Below are 12713 nucleotides of genomic sequence, written 5' to 3' on the forward strand. Positions count from 1 at the left end.
TTTCAAGGCTGTCAATGGACAGCATACCCAAAAAATATTTTGGGAGATTGATAAGTTAAATTGTCTCTACGGCCATTGCAACTAATAGAGCCAATCTTTGTGACTATCATACATCATACTGTTACAGGATGGCCACGGGTTTTGATTATGCCCTGTTGTGTTTTTGCTGGTAGATATATAAAATTTCGATAGGCGAGTCTGGGATGGCTAATCGTAGAAATGTTAACTTTAAGTGCGATCTATTTTTTATGTAATCTGTTTCAGTAGTCTGATGGATGTATAACCTACACAGTTGGCAATATTGGTAATACCATAGTATTACAATAAAAAATTATTTCACTGTGTAAAGTGCACGAAGAGATTTATTGATAAAAAGTTTCAGCCTGCTGTTTCTTGCACTTTTCAGACAATACACCAAAACAGTCTGAAAGTTCTTTAAAGCTATTTCGCAGCATGTGACTGCAGGTTCGTCGAACTTCGATTCCAAAATTATTATATTATCAATCGTCTTCTCGTTACATTAGCGTGTCTTAAACTGTGCGAGAAAATTTTTAATTCCACAGATATTTCCTATTTGATCAATTAAGTCTTATGGGAAAAATATTTTGAGCCTTGAACTAAATGAGTAACTGGATAGAGAGGAGGTAAATAGCGGTATAATAGGCGAGGTTCAGACAGAACAAAACAAACTTTTGAAAGAACCAAAATCAGAAGGTAGTGATTCATTGATACGGTTCGTGAGTTCGTTGTATAGTTTAACTGTGTGGATTAAAGTATCATATATTTCCCATATGTTGATAATATGTGTCTTAGTCACAGTTCAGCAAGCTCTATGTGACATGTTAAGGTTATGCGCTGTCTAACTTAAGGTACCTAGCTAGTACCTAGGCTAGGTGGAATATAGGTAGCTAGGCAGGCATACTAAGAACTCTCTGTTCAATCTAGCTTAGCTCAAGGTTAAATTATTTTACTCATCCATACAATACTAAGGTCATATGGCCCCCGACTGCCAGTAAGTTTTTAGTTTTGAACTTTTATATGGTAGGCTAAGCCAGGCCTTATGTCATGTTTACTGAGGCATAGTGTTAGCTACCTACTATAACCTAAACTTGGCATATGATATTTACTTTTTTATTTATGCTTTTGCCTTCATCCCCAAAGGATTTGGTACTAGCTACATAGCTAATCAGATATGGCACCCAGCCTAGCTACCTAGCCTATTTGCACATGAACCGATAAGCTAGGTTAGGTATCAAACCAAGAAGGGCGTGGTAGTAGGGTAAACAACCGCGTGGACTAGCCAATTCACCTACTACCGCGGCTAGGCCACCCTCCGAAAAAGTACTTTTAACACATCCTGACACCAGAGATGGTCATCAGTCATGAGTAGGGTAAAACACCGCATGGACTGACCAACTCACCAACTATCACGGCTGGCCACCCTCTGAAAAAGTGCTTTTAACATGCCTGACACTGGAGATGGTCATCAGTCACGAGTTGTTGTTGGTGAGAGAAGGAGCTAAAGACCTCTACTCTCCTTTCGAAGGAAGTATTTTCTCCAAAGTTAGAAATTAAGGCCATATTTTAAGATTTAAACGGAGGGTAAGGAAAAGGGTGGCCAACGCAGTGCCCACAACCCCAAAACGCTTTCGAAGTTTTTACTTACAACTCCAAATATTTCGAAGATTGCCGCCATCTCGTTGTTTGCAAAGTCGCTTGTGTCAAAAAACTTCCCATTTCCTGTCCTAAATCCGCACACCACTTGTACCCATAGACGCTGGGGCCCTTTCATCACAACAATTGAAACCCCGACCTCTAACCAGCACTTATTCGTACTTATTCAAGGGGACTATAGCATTCTTTGCAGTGTTTTACGCTCTTCAATTGTTTATCAGTGTTGTCAATTGGTATGTGTTTCCCTCCAAATTGGGTATAAGACTTACATAAAACCAAGGAAATAAGTGAAATTAGCGTATCTATTTGTAGTATATAGTAGTAGGCTATACATATTACAGCAATTTTATCATAACTGCATTACTATTTACTATAACAACTAGAATTCATGGAAACAATTTGTAAATGCATCGTCGTATGTGTGAAGCTCCACTAGATTGGCAACGATGAGTCATTTTTTTCGTCGCATCGTCTGCTCGTAAGTATACATCCGAAATATTTGTGATTTTTCGGGGTTAATTTGGTTGGAAAAAAGGGATAAAAGACATGAATTAAATAGGCATTTTGAAGTAACAAAGTAAAGTTAAACTAAATAATGAATAAAGTAAACAATTAAGGGAATAAAGCTTTGCACCTTATAATGAGTTATCGTCTGCTGCTCCTAACTGTGTTTGCAGAGTGAGTACTTAAGAACCAGGAACAGCAACGTGGTTCAAGTGCAATTTGGAGTGAATTAAAACCAAAATGTGTATAATTACAATCAAATAAGCAATGTGGACTTTCAGTTGTGATGGCAGTAAGGATAAAAACCACCGATTACAAGGTAAGAATGAATTCAGTTCAAACCATGACCCCGGGAATAAAAAGTTTCATACTTTCACTAATATAGGCAACAAAATGTTGTTTTATTGTGCTGATTACAACTGCAATCTTGAGTAAGATTAATAAACGTTACATATATATGTACGCTAACATTGTTCAAATGAGTGCTGGGAAGGCTGGAAAAGATGGTGGATTGTCTGTGGCTAGACCAACCAGCCACACAATTGCTGCCATATTGGATTTCAAAACTGCCTTGAAAACATATTTTACGAAGAGCCCACATGCTTATTTTAGTTTGTATTGGGCTTTCATATATCACATTATGTTGACAAAACTTCAATCTTTTGAATGGTATGCTTAAAGTTGTAATTGTATTCTTGTTTGACCAATTAAATATAGAGTGAATAAGGCCTGGCCAGCGCGATGACGATGGATCGTCCGCGGTTGTTTACCCTATTAGTCTTCAGTTTCACCAAATTTATGATTGTCTTGCAAAAGAGGCCCTACATGGGGTTGCAAATAGTAATTTTCAACTTCTTGTGCAAGGTAGGGGGATTTTTTTTTTTTATTACACCATGCACATTTGCACATCTTCCTCTTTCCATGGATTTTTTTTATTTTATTTTTTGTCAAATTGGCTGACATCGAAGTTTGCCCAGTCCGGGGTGCTTTATATTGATTTTTTAGCCTGCTTCTTAAGGATTAATGTTGATGCAGTCCATTTGTTTTTGTACCCCAAACCATATCTAACTAGTACTAGGGTAAACAAGCACAGACGATCCATAGTCATCGTGCTGGCCAGGCCTTATTCACTCGATATTTAATTGGTCAAACAAGAATACAATTACAACTTTAAGCATATCATTCAAAAGATTGAAGTTTCGTCAACATAATGTGATATATGGAAGCCCCATACAAACTAAAAATAAGCATGTGAGCTCTTCGTAAAATATGTTTTCAAGGCAGTTTTGAAATCCAATACGGCGGCAATCGCATGGCTGGCCGTTCTAACCACAGACAATCCATCATCTCTCCTAACCTTCCCAGCAGTCATTTGAACAATGTTAGCGTACATATGTAACGTTTATTGCTTACTCAAGATTGCAGTTGTAATCAGCACATTAAAACAACATTTTGTTGCCTATATTAGTGAAAGTATGAAACTGCCATCACAACTGAAACTCCACAGTGCTTATTTGATTGTAATTATACACATTTTGGTCTCAATTCACTCCAAATTGCACTTGAACCACGTTGCCATTCCTGATTCCTAAGCAATCACAGTTACGAGCAGCAGACGACTCCACTGTTTATGAGGTGCAAAGCTTTATTCCCTTAATTGTTTACTTTACACAGTATTTAGTTTAACTTTACTTCAAAATGTTTATTTAATTCATGTCTATTATCCCTTTTTTGCAACCAAATTAACCCCGAAAAATTACAAATATTTCGAATGTATACTTGCGAGCAGACGACGCGACGAAAAATGACTCATCGTCGCCAATCTAGTGGAGCTTCGCACATACACCGATGCATTTACAAACTGTTTCCATGAATTCTAGTTGTCATAGTAATGTAGTAATGAATTGCTGTTATAAGTACGTATATATACTACAAATAGATAAGCTAATTTCACTTATTTCCTTGGTTTTGTGTAAGCCTTATACCCAGTTTGGAGGGTAAACACATACCAATTGACAACATTGATAAACAATTGAAGAGCGCAAAACGCCGCAAAGAATGCCGTAGTCCCTTTGAATAAGTACTGGTTAGAGGTCGGGTTTATGATTGTTGTGATGAGAGTGCCCCAGCGTCTATGGGTACAAGTGGTGTGTGGATTTAGGACAGGAAATGGGAAGTTTTTTGACACAAGCGTCAATCTTCTAAACTTTTTCAATCGAAGTAAAAATTTTGAAAGTGTCATGGGGGTAGTGTGCACTGCGTTGGCCACCCTTTTCATTACCCTCTGTTTAAATCTTAAAATATGGCCTTAGTTTCTAACTTTGGAGAAAATACTTACTTCGAAAGGAGAGTAGAGGTCATGAGCTCCTGTTATCACCACCAACAACTCATGACTGATGACCATCTCCGGTGTCAGGACATGTTAAAGTACTTTTTCGGAGGGTGGCCAAAACCGCAGTAGTCGGTAAGTTGGCCAGTCCACTCGGTTGTTTACCCTATTGTGTGGGAACCCAGTCGGATCCTAGATCTACCCTGGAGGGGGTGTTTGAGGTTGGGAAATGAAGAGCTAGGCTAGTGCAATGCACTAGTCAGAAAGGTAGGAAATAACGTAAATCGCTACACAATCAGCCAAAAAAGTACACGATTAATGTGTAGCGTAACTCATCAACAATAACGATTACGTATAGTACCAGAAAATGTTTAAAGGTAATACATTTATTGCAAAATAGTTGAGGAGACACAGTTTTGTTCTGTACGATATTACGTTTGTGGGTTGGGGGCTGCATACAAAACTGCAATGTCAGGGCAGGGTACCATAGGTCAAGGTTAGGTTAAAGTGCTCTTCTACTGCTATAAAGTATTAAGGTAAAGAAGAGAGGGTTACGGCGATGCATCCTAATCTAATCTTCATTAACCTTGCTCAACCTATGGTGCAGCATCCTTACTAGGTACCCTTCCCAACCTAAACTGGCCATAATTGCCATAAAAGTCATGTAATAAATTGCATGGACCCTCCAAAGCAGCAATATATATATATATGTATATATATACAGTAGTACCTCGAGATACGAAATTAATCCGTTCCGAGGCGCCCTTCGTATCATGAGGTTTTCGTATCTTGACCCTATTTTACAGTAAAATGGCTAATCCGTTCCAAGCCCTCCAAAACACCCCATTAAATTTCATAATAAAGCTAAATTGACCTATAAACAATGAAATACTACAACAATTTGGACCATTCATACCTAAATTAATAAAAAAAAATGCAAAATATAACCTGTAAAAATAAAGTGTATATTAGTGTACAAGAAATATTATTACTGTAACGTAAAATGTGGAAGCTTTCCTTTCGAGTGAGGCTACGTACATACGTAAACTATCCAAGGAAAATTGCTTCTGCCTACTTTTCACAATGTTCCTGTGTGAGCCTTTTCGGGGGGTGTCTTCTACAAATGATTGCACTTTATGAAAAGCGGCTTTAATTTCTGCCGTTTTTTTTTTTTTTTTTTTTTTTTTTTTTGTATGTAATATGTACGTACGTACACTTTAAAAAATATACATACGTACTACAACGTAACTATCCAAGGAAGATTGCTTCTGCCTAGGTACTTTTCACAATGTTCCTGTGTGAGCCTTTTCGGGGGGTGTCTTCTGCAAATGATTGCACTTTATGAAAAGCTGCTTTAATTTCTGCTGTTTTCTTCTTCTTTTTTTGATTTTTAACTTTTTTTTTTTTACTTTTTTAACTTTACGAAGGGTTTTTTTTTATACAGAATTTCAACTTTCTTTTTTTGCACCTCATGACTCTGTTGGCCATGGTGTCCATCAAAGCCCTGTTTCAGTTCAACCAAATGCTCTCTCTGCAACTGATTTGGGTACTGAATGTTCGGCTGCTGGCCTTCACATAAACTGAAGTGCCTTGATTATACTGGTATGCATGTTGTAATGATTGGTCTACACTCTCTGTTCAGAGATGGAGATTCCTACCAACCTTGCAAATTTTCCGGTTATCCATGAGAGAGACCCCTTGATCACTTATCCAATGTGAGAGATCTTGGCCACCTTTTTTTAAAAAAATATTACGTACACATTGACGATCCCGAAAACGAATAACCGCGTGCTTACTATAACAATGCTGATACCGAGTGGCCGAGCCACGCCACCACGTGTACATAGTAGATGCATGATGGGAGGGACGCTGGCCAATAGGAGAGAAGGATTTCATGGCCGCGACTAGCATCAGGAACCAATAGGAGAGCAGGAGGATGGTGGCGAGTCTACTAGTATACTAAGATGGCGGCGCCTGGCGTGATTTTCAAAATTGTTATCCTGGCGAATCTCGGACTTTCAGAAACCTTTCGTATCTTGAAAACTTTTCGTATGTAGAGCCGTTAAATTTTTCGTATTGGCTTTCGTATCTTGAGGTACCACTGTGTATATATATATATATATATATATATATATATATATATATAATATTATATATATATATATATATATATATATATATATATATATTATATATATATATATATATATAATATATATATATATATATATATATATATATATATCTATATATATATATATATATATATATATATATATATATATATATATATATATATATATATATATATATATATATATATATATATATATATATATATATATATATATATATATATATATATATATATATATATATATATATATATATATATATATATATATATATATATATATATATATATATATATTGTTACGTATGAGCCCGGCCTTGAAAGGACTCCAATACGTAAACATGAATAATTGAGGGAAAAAATAGTGAATTGCTTGAACTTACCGTAAGAAAGGATTTAAAGTGAACATTTACTCTAGAGGAAAGGTCGCCAGAAACTCAGCTAGTTACTTTACTGCTATTTATTTACAAGAGGCTGCTTAACAGCCAAGGTTAAGTCAATGCAACTGGTCCCCACATGGACTAATAATATCTCTCAAGTGAATGATAGCTGGCGCAAAATGAAATTCACGGGATAAAGCTGGTTTCGAAATCGTACGGTAATGCAACACTTGCGGGCAGACAGACTTGACACGTGACTCAGGGAATCTGGAAAAGAATCCCAGATTACACAAGATAAAAGAAAAATGACTTCTTGCACAAGTTACGATTATTCAGTTCTCTAGCACTGGGGCAAAGGAACCCTAATGGTGCACTGAGGTATGCACTGAAGACTTAGTCTTTAACAAGTCACAAGGGGACGCACGTGGCCCGATGAGGATAAAGGGCTTTTGATGTGGGAGGGATAAAAGTGAGACTTGAAAATGAAATTAGCAAGAGTCGTATGGTAGTAAAAGGTGCTGGTTTGGAGGTTACACTTTAGATGTACCTGGATGCCATGTTCAGTGGATCTTTGTAGAAATGCGGCCTGGCTTTGTCTCAGGTCTGGGGCTTGGGCGCGCCAGTACGCCGTTAGGCTTAAGTGTGGGAGGCTGGCTGGCTGGACATCCGTCCTAGGTCACGACTGCAGTTGAACTGAGAGAGATACTGGTTCTCTTGGAATCACGGGGCTTCCATATACCACCTCGGGCACTGCCTAAAAGTGATAAACACAGCCAGCAAATTGGGAAGGAAAAGAGGTCTTATTGTAGAGGTCCCTAAAATCCATCTCGAGGCCTAGCTACTCTTGTGACTTGCCTATCTTACCATAAGTTTCCGTCAGACCGGAAATTCCTCCCTAGCCTTCTTACGACATGCTCTCTCCCAAACTCAGTTGCTTTAAGAGAAAACATGGCTCCTCATTCATAACTCTAATTAATTAAAACTGCTGGGAAGGCGAGGCATTCAATAAACGTAGCAATATATATACAGTAGTACCTTGAGATACGAAATTAATCCGTTCCGAGGCGCCCTTCATATCATGAGGTTTTCGTATCTTGGACCACATTTTACATGTAAAATGGCTAATCCGTTCCAAGCCCTCCAAAAACACCCCAGTAAATTTCATAATAAAGCTAAATTGACCTATAAGCAATGAAATACTACAACAATTTGGACCATTCAATACCTAAATTAATAAAAAAAATGCAAAATATAACCTGTAAATAAAGTGTATGTTAGTGTACATGGTAACAAGAAATATACTGTACGTAAAATGTGGAAGCTTACCTTTCGAGTGAGGCTATCTCTGAAAGTGGCGGTAGAGGAGGAGGAGGACAAACGGCAGATATGTATGTACGTACGTACACTTTAAAAAATATTACATACGTAACTATCCAAGGAAGATTGCTTCTGCCTACTTTTCACAATGTTCCTGTGTGAGCCTTTTTAGGGGGTGTCTTCTACAAATGATTGCACTTTATGAAAAGCGGCTTTAATTTCTGCCGTTTTTTTTTTCCTTTTTTTTTATTTTTAACTTTTTTTTACTTTTTTTTACTTTTACGTATTTTTTTTTTTTTTTTTTTTTTTTTTTACAGAATTTCAACTTTCTGTTTTTTAACACTTGGTTCTTTTTTTGCACATCATGACTCTGTTGGCAATGGTGTCCATCAAAACCCTGTTCAACCAAATGCTTTCTCTGCAACTGATTTGGGTACTGAATGTTCGGCTGCTGACCTTCAACATAAACTGAAGTGCCTTGATTATACTGGTATGCATGTTGTAAATGATTGGTCAATACCCTCTGTTCAGCAGGGAGTGGAGATTCTACCAACCTTGCAAAGTTTTCAGTTATCCCATGAGAGAGACCTTGATCACTTATCCCATGTAAGAGATCTTGGTCACTTATCCCACGAGAGAGATCTTGGTCAATCATATCATATATGTCGTCACTCAAGAGGTGCTCTTCTTTTCCCATTTTCTGTGAAAAGATATGAGAAAATTTTTTTATAAATACACATTGACGATCCCGAAAACGAATACCGCGTGTGTACTATAACAATGCTGGTACCGAGTGGGCGAGGCACGCCACCACGTGTACATAGTAGATGCATGATGGGAGGGACGCTGGCCAATAGGAGAGAAGGATCTCATGGCCGCGACTAGCATCAGGAACCAATGGGAGAGCAGGAGGATGGTGGCGAGTCTACTAGTACTAAGATGGCGGCGCGCAGTGCGAGTTTCAAAATTGTTATCCTGGCGAATCTCGGACTTTCAGAAACCTTTCGTATCTTGAAAACTTTTCGTATGTAGAGCCGTTAAATTTTTCGTATTGGCTTTCGTATCTCGAGTTTTTCATAAGTTGAGCCTTTCGTATCTCAAGGTACCTCTGTATATTATATATATATATATTATATATATATATATATATATATATATAATATATAGATATATATATATATATATATATATATATATATATATATATATATATATATATAGTATATATATCTATATATATATATATATATAGATATATCATATATACTATATATATATGTATATACTATATATATATTATTCATATATATATATATATATATATTATATATATAGTATATATATATGATATGATTATATGTATATTATATATATATATATATATATATATATATATATATATATTATATATATATATATATATATATATATATATATATATATATATATATATATATATATATAGTATATATATATATATATATATATATATATATATATATATTATATATATATATATATATATATATATATATATATAGTATATATATTATTATATATATATATATAAATATATATATATACATACATATATATATATATATATATATATATATATATATATATATATATATATATATATATATATATATATATTATATATATATATATATAAATAATATATGTCAGCCCTGCTCAACTAAACTGAAAAGCATTTGCTTGACATTTGTACCGAAGTTCAATGATTCAGTTGTAGGACTGGAAAGATTTCTGTAATTTGTTTGCAACAGGAATGAATCTCAAAAAACTTTTTGAACATCATGTAAGACAAAACAAGAATGTTAATATTAATTGCATATTTAGTACTATGTGGTGGAATGCAAAGGATGATTAGAATTATGCAAAAAAAAAAAACTTAGAATTAATGGCATAAAAAGTACTGTGTGGTGGATATATTGCTTGGTAAGGTTTGAATGCAATAGTTGATCAAAATTATGAATCATCTTATACACCATGCACATGGACTAAATAGACAAAAACTGTGTGATAGGCTATCTCAAATGAGTGGTGCTTCATGGAGCCACAATATTATGGATTGCCACAATTTTTTAAACTTGGTGAGGACTACAGGATTCAGTTGTAGGTTAAGATAATTCATGTTTTAATGTAGTAGTACTACATAAGTTTTCATGTGCTTAACTTTTACTCATTGAGGGTATGCAGGACTTTTGGTGTTCCAGAACAGTTGTATAACCTTAATATATTTATAATTTATAGTTGTAAGTAGTAACTTATTAAAATTCAAATTTCAGTATTTTAAAATTTCTAGATTTGTTACTGATGGATGTTTTTTCTTTTTCAGGGTAGCATTTTCGTGAAGTTGCGAGGCAAAATCATCTTCAGATGTTTATAAAACGTATGAAGCTGGAGGAAATATGAAGTCCAGCACAGTAACTGCATTGTATATGACACCAATTCAGACTTATTAATGTGGCAGTAACAGTGTAACAGGTACTGTTGTTTAATTTTCATATTATCCAGTGTTTTATGAACCATTGTAATAAGAAAAATACCAGTGCAGCATTATAAGGTCATATCAGTGGCTTGCAGTGACAAGTTACACTGTTTGTAATAGTTGTGGACTACTAGTATGGCTCTATTTGAGTTGGGTTGCTGATTGCTGACAAAATGTCTTGTATCAAAACTTTTGATAATATGTACGTATATGTTTTAAACATAGTTTCATGTGTCTTGTTACTACACAAGCACAAACTTTTGGGTAACATAAGTCTTGCATTGGTGCTCTCTTCCAGTGATAGACAACCCAGATTTTAGTATAATAACCAAGGCAATTTGTTTGTTGGAATAGTACCTAGTCAGTATCTTGTTTGAAATGTTGTCAGGATCATTATTGTGAAGTAACTTAGCCAACACAGTGAGTTGAATTTCTAGTTCTTTTGAGGCCACCTGTATGATTTATTACAAAGTGTGGGAATTAAAAATTGGCGTGGAAAAAGATGAAGTAAGTAAATGCTCAAATGTCAGAAGAAAATAAATGAAATGGGTGAGATGTCAAAGTCAAGAAACTTAGCCGCTGAAGGTCTGAGGGATTTGGCAAAGAATCTATAATACAGTATATGCTATTTGAGACATGCTGCAAGGAGTACCTCTTTATTGGGGCATTCCATTTTAATTTGTACAGGCTTTTGGGAGGAATTTTCAGTTTTTTAATATTTACCCACAACATTTCTGTTACATGTTTGAACCTAGGCTGGATGTCATTAGTTTTCTTATGTTGTTTTAAACAGCATTCTTTTTGACTCTTAATATGTAATACCTTTGCCACCTTTTTGTTTCTCAGGGTCTTTACATCACCTCAATTTAACCCTTAAACGCCGAAGCGGTATTTTAAAAATCATCTCCCGTATGCCGGCGGTGTTTGCGAGTGAGTGCCGAAGCGGAAAAAATGTTTTTTTTTAAATCACAGCACGTTTAGTTTTCAAGATTAAGAGTTCATTTTTGGCTCCTTTTTTTGTCATTGCCTGAAGTTTAGTATGCAACCATCAGAAATGAAAAAAATATCACTATCATATATAAATATTGGGATATATGACAGCGCAAAAAAAAATTTAATATATAATTGTATACAAATCGGGCTGTGAACATAACGGTTAAAGCTAACGAGTTAATTTTTTTTCGTTGTATTGTACACTAAATTATGATAATTTTGGTATATAAAACATTGTAAAACGATCAAGGCAACACAGAGAAAATATTATCACAAAGTGATGCATGAATTCGTAACGCACGGACATAAAAAAAAGATGTTTTCAAAAATTCACCATAAATCGAAATATTGTGCTAGAGAATTCCTGTTTGTTGCTAAATGAAGGTAATTGATTGAATATTACTAGACTGTAAGTTGTAGCTTGCAATTGCAGTTTTCGACCATTTCAGTTGGGTTAAAGTTAACCGAAGGATGAATTTTTTCTATTTATCGTTATTTATATGAAAATATTTCAAAACTGATAAAAGCTACAACCATGGGTTGTTTGTTGTTGTATTCTACATGAAATTGTGCATATTTTCATATATAAAACTTTATGTAATGGCTAATTTAAAATGGTGCAAACATTACGACAATTGGACGAAAAAATTTCTGATTTTTTTCGGAAGAGTTACCGCACGGACGTAAGGTAAATGTTTATTTTCATAAATTCACCATAAATCAAAATATTGTGCAGAGACTTCCAATTCGTTGCAAAATAAAGGAAAATGATTGAACATTACTAGAATGTAAGAGTTTTAGCTTACAATTGCATTTTTTTTATTTATATGAAAATATTTCAAAACTGATAAAAGCTACAACCATGGG

General features: G+C 34.9%; 1 protein-coding gene across 6 annotated transcripts in view; it reads left to right on the plus strand.

Annotated features, from left to right (window-relative positions):
* Positions 1–628: 628 nt before the first annotated feature.
* The window catches only part of LOC135212022 (protein salvador homolog 1-like), a 53935-nt gene continuing 41850 nt past the window's right edge, over positions 629–12713 (plus strand). For 3 of the 6 annotated variants that reach the window (XM_064245314.1, XM_064245315.1, XM_064245309.1), the window contains exons 1-2: positions 629–714; positions 10701–10849. The gene's annotated coding sequence lies outside the window, so the exon portion shown is untranslated. Of the gene's footprint in view, positions 734–844; positions 870–889; positions 1013–10700; positions 10850–12713 lie in introns of those variants that run through there. The other 3 variants (XM_064245310.1, XM_064245312.1, XM_064245311.1) reach the window with 3 other exon arrangements.

The sequence above is a fragment of the Macrobrachium nipponense genome, chromosome 40, assembly GCF_015104395.2.
Source record: "Macrobrachium nipponense isolate FS-2020 chromosome 40, ASM1510439v2, whole genome shotgun sequence".
Lineage (NCBI taxonomy): Eukaryota > Metazoa > Arthropoda > Malacostraca > Decapoda > Palaemonidae > Macrobrachium > Macrobrachium nipponense.